This window comes from Suncus etruscus, chromosome X, assembly GCF_024139225.1.
Source record: "Suncus etruscus isolate mSunEtr1 chromosome X, mSunEtr1.pri.cur, whole genome shotgun sequence".
Taxonomy (NCBI): domain Eukaryota; kingdom Metazoa; phylum Chordata; class Mammalia; order Eulipotyphla; family Soricidae; genus Suncus; species Suncus etruscus.
Window position 1 is genome coordinate 91,652,180 of NC_064868.1, and position 8,914 is coordinate 91,661,093.

General features: G+C 35.4%; 1 non-coding gene across 1 annotated transcript; it reads left to right on the forward strand.

Moving 5' to 3' along the window:
* Window positions 1–6,166: 6,166 nt before the first annotated feature.
* LOC126000383 (U6 spliceosomal RNA) lies at window positions 6,167–6,274 on the forward strand. The gene has a single exon (XR_007492721.1). It is a non-coding gene; the product is annotated as a U6 spliceosomal RNA (small nuclear RNA).
* The last annotated feature ends 2,640 nt before the right edge of the window (window positions 6,275–8,914 follow it).

Sequence of the window (8,914 nt, forward strand, 5' to 3'; positions counted from 1 at the left end):
CAGAAATGAGCTTCATTTCTTTATTTCTCCCTTAGATCTTCATTTCTGCTCTTCCACTCTTTCCACTCTTGGATTGTACTAGGTTTTTGTAATTTATTAATTCATTCTTTCATTAATGTAGTTAAGAACCTACTCAGTGCTTGACACTTAGCTGGTCACTTGAAGTCCAGATAGAATCAGAGAAGATTGAATCTGTTGAATTACCAGATGCATTGGTGAAGGATGATGCACATTGTAGGACTGAAATCCAACAATGAACAATTTTGTAACCAGTAAAGGATGTTACCCAACTAACCATGGTGCTTAAGTAAGTAAATTACAAATCTGCTGAATTAGAGCCATAAATTTCTCACTCTATACCTAACATTTCACCAAATGAGTCGGAGAGGTAACAAATACTGATATGCCTAGAAAAACAAAACAATGAAATATCCAGTACCAAATACTGTAACATTTTTAATCTTATTTTATTTAAACAATTGGGATCTACAGAGTCCTTCATAGTTGATTATCAGATATACAATGAGTCAGAGTCCTTCTTGTCACCAGTGTCAACATTCCTCCACCAATGGCCACAGAGTTCATCCTATACCATCATCCTTTACCCCTTGACCTGCCAGTATAACAGGCCTCATTTAAGTTAAGATTGTTAAAGTTTAGATCCCTTGATTCTATTATCATTGACTTTAGCTTGGATAGTTAGTTTTGTTTTTATTTATTTCCAGCCAATGCATCCAAGGCCACTCGGCCCCTGCCCCCCAACCTTTCTTTCAAATACTGATAACAATTTGAATTAGAAACTGAGATTATGTAGTTGGGATTTTGAGGGGATGAAGAGATGGACAGGAAGCAATTTAAGCACATTGTTGGAGAGTCTTGCCCATTTTGTTGATGGTGTACATCAAAACCGTAAAATTGAACACTATTGTAAATTGAAACCTAGATAGATTATAATACTAATGGGAAACATTTGTGATTATAATTGCTGTTGAACCCCTTTCATATATTTTTGAAGGTTCTTTTTTGTGGAAGAAAATTTTGTACCTAGACCTCCCTGATGCCCACACTTACTTTCACATCACAGACACCAGGGCAATGGCCAGAAAGATTGCTTTGTTATTCTTTGAGAAGATTTTAATGGACCTTCACTCAGGTTTAGTGGTAACATATACCCGGTGTTGCATCTCTGTGATCCTTTCCTCTCCAATTCACAATCAATTTTCTAATGGGGAGGATTTGACCATATTGGCTATGGTTCTGTGCTCAGGAATAACTCTTGGCAGTGCTCAAAGGACCATGTGTGATGCCTGAGGTCAAACTGATTTTGTTTATATTCAAAACAGCAAGCATTTTAAAACTAAGCTAGCTCTATCATGTCTCTACAACTCCAATCAAGTCTCTTTAAAGTGAGATATCTTTGACATAAAATTTTGTCTAAAAACAAGGTACAGGACCTATTAGTTTGATACATTTATACATTTATATATATACTATTATTATAGTAGCTTAAGCTAACACATTTATCCAATCATATAATTATAATTTCTTTTTTGAGTATTAAGAGCAATTATGATGTAATCTCTTAGCAAATTTGGAAATGTTTTGTGGGAGCTACACCCAACATGGCCTATTCTTGAATCTGGAAGTGCTCAGGAATTTTATGTGGTTCTGGGGAGGGAATTTGGGGACCTTGGCAGAAAGAAGTTAACTCTACTGGTGGGATTTGTGCTAGAATATTGTATGCCTGAAACTCAACTATGAATAATTTTATAAATCACATAATAAAAATTAAATTAAAACGAAGAAAAACAATAATAATTATATAATCTAATGTTTGGTGGCAAGAAACAGCGTATCACAGCTCTTTGGAAGATACTTTACCATGTTCTTTTTCTTAGGTCGAGTTCAGTTTGATCATCTTAGACCAGGGTACCACCATATCAATGATAAAATACTAAGATATAAAGTTATTGCTGAGCCTGAAAAGAAAACTATATAAGCCATCTCATTCCCCAGGCTAGCATGTCTGAAGAAGAGCTGGCTATTTTTGGCTGATTATTTTCTTTCAGGCTTTCTTTTCCAGTTGGCAGTTATTTTTGATTGTGCTCACCCTGGATTCTTACCTTGGAGAAGATGAGTAGTTTGCTGAATTCTTATCCTGCTGGTAGATACCATTGCTTAAGTAGCAAAGGAGCGTATGTTTTTCTTCTTCCTGCTTTGTATAATAAATAACCATATTAAGATTGAGCTGTTCAACAAATATTCTTTTTATTACTGTAACTACCAGAGACCTAGGATTTGGCTCTATAATTTATAATGTGTTTGCTCTTACTCCTGAGAATATTTTCAAGAAATAAAAAGTTTTGGCAGTCTTTTTAAGGTCTGATTTGAAAAAAGATTTGAAAATCTTTTCTTTCTCTTTTGTCTCTCTAAAATTTATTAGCTTCTTTCTTCCACTCTCAGCTCCTCTGTTCCTGTTTAGATCTTTGTCATTTTGTACTTAGAGAAGTAAAGCAGCATTCTTCTGAAAAAGCCCTTTCTATTTTTTGATATTTTAATTGATTGAGGCACTGTGCTTTATATCATTAATGATGATTTTCTGGGCACCTAATTCCAACACCACATGCACCTCTCAAGTTCTTGGTGCCTCTCCCTTACATCTCTGTCTCTTTCAAATTCAGTTGTGTGTATAAGTTCTTCAGTTATGTTGCCTTTGACCCTTTGTTGAGCCCTAGTGGTGTATCTTTAAGTCTCACATAGTAGAGATTGTTCTGTATCTCTCCCTTTTGTTCTGACTAGCTTCACTCAGCATAGTCTAGTCTATTTTTATCCATATTATAGAAAATTAAATAGTTTTGTTTTCCTTATGTCTGTATGTATTACACTGCACTTATATAGCATATATGTCACAATATAAATACGTACATGTATATATAAAATTATAGACTAAATCATATTTCTGAGCATAGCCTAGTCTGTAGAAATTTTTCATGACTCCTCATTCCTCAGAATTAAGTTAAAAATTTTCTAGTTTTTATCTTCAATTATTTTTTCTATATCACATATCATTATTTAAATTTGGGGGGCACTTCTGGTTCTTAGCTCAGAAACACTCCTGACAGGCTTGGAGCATCATATGGGTTGTCAGAGATGACATCTGGGTCAGCCATGTGCAAGGCAAATGCCTTACCCACTGTGCAATAGCTCTGACCCCACTATATAACTTTAATAATTATTTATGTAACTTATAAAATATTTGTTACATAGAAGATAGTTACAATAACAAAAAATATCCATGTTTCCACTACTTAAGTTTTTATGCTTCTGTTATCCTGTTTCAGGTCTTTTTAAAAGCAAAAAATAGTAACAGTGAGGCTGGGAAAATCTACACCTGCCCAGTGATTCCCGACTGTGTGTTGCCTGTGTGTGTTTTTCCACTGTCATGTCTCTGAAACCTCAAATATCTTGGAGTCAACTTGAACAAAGACGTGAAGGACCCATACAAAGAAAACTATAAAGCGCTGCTCCGAGAAATAAGAGAGGACACACGGAAATGGAAACACATTCCCTGCTCATGGATTAGCAGGATTAAGATTATTAAAATGGCAATACTCCCCAAAGCATTGTACAGATTTAATGCGATTTCTCTAAAGATACCCATGACATTCTTCAAAGGAGTGGATCAAACAGTTATGAAGTTCATCTGGAACAATAAACACCCTCGAATAGCTAAAGCACTCCTAGGGAAATGGAGTATGGGAGGCATTACTTTCCCCAACTTTAAACTGTACTACAAAGCTATAGTCATCAAAACAGCATGGTATTGGAAGAAAGACAGACCCTTCAGATTAGTGGAATAGGCTTGAGTTCTCAGACAATGCTCCCCAGAATACAATCACCTAATTTTTGACAAGGGAGCAAGAAATCCTAAGTGGAGCAGGGAAAACCTCTTCAACAAGTGGTGCTCACAGAACTGATTAGCCACTTGCAAAAAAGTGAACATAGACCCCCAGTTAACATCATGTATCAAGGTAAAATCCAAATGGATTAAAGACCTTGATATCAGACCTGCTACCATAAGGTATATAGAACAACACGTAGGTAAAAACACTCCATGACATTGAGACTAAAGGCATCTTCAAGGAGGAAACTGCACTTTCCAAACAAGAGGAAGCAGAGATCAACAGATGGGAATACATTAAGCTGAGAAGCTTCTGCACCTCAAAAGAAATAGTGCCCATGATACAAGAGCCACCCACCGAGTGGGAGAAACTATTTACCCAATACCCATCAGATAAAGTGCTAATATTCAAAATATTCAGGGCACTGACAAAACTTTACTAGAAAAAAACATCTAATCCCATCAAAAAATGGGGAGAAGAAATGAACAGACACATTGTTTAAAAAAAAAGAAATACAAATAGCCAAAAGGCACATGAAAAAAATGCTCCTCATCACTGATTCTCAGGGAGATGCAAATCAAAACAACGATGAGATACCATCTCACACCACAGAGATTGGCACACATCCCAAAGAATGAGAACAATCAGTGCTGGAGGGGATGTGGAGGAAAAGGAACTCTTATCCACTGCTGGTGGGAATGCTGACTAGTCCAACCTCTATGGAAAGCGATATGGAGATTCCTCCGAAAACTAGAAATTGAGCTCCCATACAATCCAGCTATCCCACTCCTAGGAATATACCCTAGGAACACAAGAATATAATACAAAAACCCCTTTCTCACACCTATGTTTATTGCAGCACTATTCACAATAGCCAGGCTCTGGAAACAACCAAAATGTCCTTCACCAGAAGAATGGCTAAAGAAACTGTGGTACATATACACAATGAAGTCATGAAATTTTCCTATACATGGAATCTATCATGCTGAGTGAAATAAGTCAGAGGGAGAGAGAGTGATGCAGAATAGTGTCACTCATCTATGGGTTTTAAGAAAAATAAAAGTCATCTTTGCAACAATCCTCAGAGACAATGAGAGGAGGGCTGGAACTTCCAGCTCACTTCATGAAGCTCACCACAAAGAGTGGTGAGTGCAGTTATAGAAATAACTACACTAAGAACTACCATAATCATGTAAATGAATGAGGGAACTGGAAAGCCTGTCTAGAGTACAGGTGGGGGTGTGGTGGGATGGAGGGAGATTTGGGACATTGGTGGTGGAAATGTTGCATTGGTGAAGGGGGATGTTCTTTACATGACTGAAACTTAATCACAATCATATTTGTAATCAAGATGTTTAAATAAATAAAAAATACTAAAAAAATAGTGAGGGTCTTTGAAACATTAATTTTCTCCTCACCTCAAGCCTTTTCTAACCCTAGCATCAACCACAAATATAGTTTTGATCATTCTCAATTATGTTTTATTAATACTGCATTATTGATTATCCATAAATCATGTATCTTTCTCATTATATGCTTTTAAATTTTATGTAAATAGGAATGCAATATAACCTTCACAATATGCTTTTTTCATTCAATTGCACTTCATCTTGTAATTATTTATATCTACACATGTAGCCTATAAGTTATTCACTTTTATTATTGTATAGTTTTCTGGTTTATAAAAGTGCCTCCATGAATGTATCTATCACTTTAAATGTTTCTTTTTTAACCATGTCAGAGAATGTTGAATTGGGAGGAATTTATATGGGTCTCCTTGTGCACAGTGGGAAGTTGTTTTGCAACGAAACTTTTTTTGGTATTGAAATTGCTCTGTGCTGATGCTCAGCTTGACCACATGCTGTTCCATTGCCCTTCTAGGCTGGACCATTTTATGCTTTTACCAGCTTTTGATAAAAGTGCCAGATGATTCACAACTCTGGGAAATTTGTGAGTTTTAAACTTTTCCCACTTTTGCAAGTCTAAAATGTTATTTGTTGCAATTTTACTTTGTTTCTCTTTCATTGTTAGTGAGGTTCAAGATGTTATTTTGGTAGGTTTATACTATTGGTAATTGCCTATTAATATTTGCTGTTGGTTAAAATGTATTCAATTTTATTTTGATATTATGATTTATTTGTTAGGTCTGGGTACTAATATTTCTTATTTATATGTATTATACATATAATTTTCCAAACAAGCACTCTTCTTTTCCTTATGTTTATGGTGTCTTTTGTTGAGTAGATCCTTTTCATATTAATGTGGTGAACACTCACTTTGGCAGCACATATACTAAAATTGGAATGATGCAAAGATTAGCCCGGCCCCTGGTCAAGGATGACACGCAAATTTGTGAAGTGTTCCATATTTTTTTACAAAAGAATTTCTTCTTTAAACATAAGATCAAGATCAAAAGGAGCAACCTGAGAGTGTCTTTGCAGCACTCAAACATAATAAACTATAAACATTCAGTGAAACAAAATGCTGCAGGGATCCCCGCTAAGAAAATCTACTAGAGAATCCAACCACCATGCCAGGAGTTCAGAGCTGTAGACTGAGGAGCTTTAGACTGCGGAGCTGTAGAATAAGGAGCTATAGCCATTTATCTGTTGAAGGGCATGGTACATATACACAATAGAATATTATGCAGCTGCCAGGAGAGATAAAGTCATGAAATTTTCCTTTACATGGATGGACATAGAAACTATTATGCTGAGTGAAATAAGTCAGAGAGAGACACACACAGAATAGTCTCGCTTATCATGGGTTTTAAGACATTATTTTAATAATGCTCAGAGATGAGGGCCAGAAGGACCAGCTCACAATATGAAGCTCACCTCAAAGAGGGGTGAGTGCAGTTAGAAAATAATACACTTAGAACTACTATGTTTATATTAATGAGTGAGAGAAGTAGAATGTCTTCTCAAATACAGACAAGGGGTGGGGGAAGAGGGTGATGGGGGGCATTGGTGGTAGAAATATTGCACTGATGAAGGTGGCTGTTCTTTTTGTGACTGAAACCCAACTACAGTCAGGTTTGTAATCACGGTGTTTAAATAAAGAAAACAAAGAAAAAAAATAAGGAGCTGTAGAATAAGGAGTGCTGGTTTCAAAGCTGTATGACCCTTTGGGCAGGAAGAGTGAACCACAGAGACTTTGAAGCTACAGAAATTTGCCCTGAGAATACAGAGGGTTTATCCCCAAACCCTCAAACTCAAACTTAAGCCTCTATTCTTAAAAACAGAGCTGCAAGTTACATTAAACACAAAAACTTTATTCACCACTCTCAACATCCCTGGGCTGGCTGACATGGGGCTTACTATACTTCAGAAGAGAAAAAACACAAACCTCTAGGTCCAATGTCACCATTTGACATTGAGAATGGAGAGTAGTACTATAGTGAGATGAGTTATTAGCCTTCGCTAGGTAGAACAAAACCAGCCACTTTCAAAACACTTCTGACTGACAGGAGCACTTGTCAGTCCTGGCCATCCATGAGTCACCTTAATTGCTGGTCAAGCCTGTTGAGCATAGATGCCACAACTACTACCAGTTGTCAGCAACTGTGAATATTCACAGCAATATTCACACAGGGCAGGGTTTTTGTACTTTGATGGTGGTGGATGGGAAATAAGTTTATATACTAAAACATAAGCTGTTTATTTATATTATTATTTGTATACTAAGTATTTATATTTGTATACTAAATACTATTGTTATGTGCATACTACAACATAAATATGCACTACTGTTTATTTTATTACTATTCAGGTAAACCATGTTTTGCTGAATGTTTTCCTGAAAAAAATAAAAATCAAGAAGAAAAACAGGAAGAGTCTAGAACAAAGGAATATGGCTTAATTCTGGTCACATGTAGAGTCGACTTTTCCTGGACTCAGTTTTAACAACAAACCTTAAATAATAATAAATCTCATGACTTGCTTTAAAATGTCTTTCTTAATCTAAAGCCATAATGGTATTTTCCTATATTTTCTCCTAAAATTTAAAAAAATGTATCATTTCTATTTAGGACTTTAGCAACCTGGGATTTCCTTTGAGATGTTTGAGATGGGGATACGTGTGCATATATACACGTTTGTTCATGTATATTTCTAATATGTGATTAACAGGTTTTTCTTTTTCACTTATCACTCATTCTCCCTTTCCCAAATGATTTGTATTGCTGCCTCTAATGCGAATCAAGTTCCTTACGTATGTGAATATGCGCTCAAGCTCATTACACTGTTCTATGGATCTGTTCATCTATATCTGTGCACTAGCACATTGTCACAGTTATTATGGCATTGTAAGATTTGATAGACTGTAAGGAAACTTTTCCCTTTGGTATTTCTAATTCATATCTTGAAGTCTGTTTTAGTATTTTGAATTTCTGTATGAAAATTCAAATCATTTCATCAAATGTCATAAAAATTCTGCCTGAAAGCACTTACTTTCTGAACGGTTGTCTCCTAAATTTTATTTCACATTATTTTATTTTGAAGTCAGGGCCATAGCTGGAGTTCTTAGGCTCGGTTTCGGCTCTGTGTTCTGGGATAAACTCTCAGGGGACTCTGAGGACAGATGCAATGCCTCTCCAGGTCAGACATCTGAGTTTTTGAGTCCATGAATATTGTTCATCTTCCCTTTACTTAAGTCATTTAATGTTTTTTAAGTCAGGTAGAATTGTGCTTATAATTGTCATGCATACATTTTCATAGATTTATATCTAAACACTTTATCATTTATATCGAAGAAGCATTTCATTATAATTTTATTTATTTCAGTTCCATATATTATAAATTGGCATCTGTATAAATATTTGACATGCTAAATTAACCACTGCAAGTCCAATTCTTTCACCAAAAGGGTATATTTTTATTATTTTATTTTATTTTGGGGAAATTTGGAAAGATTAAACTATCTTTGTCACATATTATATGATGCTCAATGTAAAATTTTCTAACAATTGTACAGATACAAACATCTAAATGTTTAATTAGTAATATTGAAAT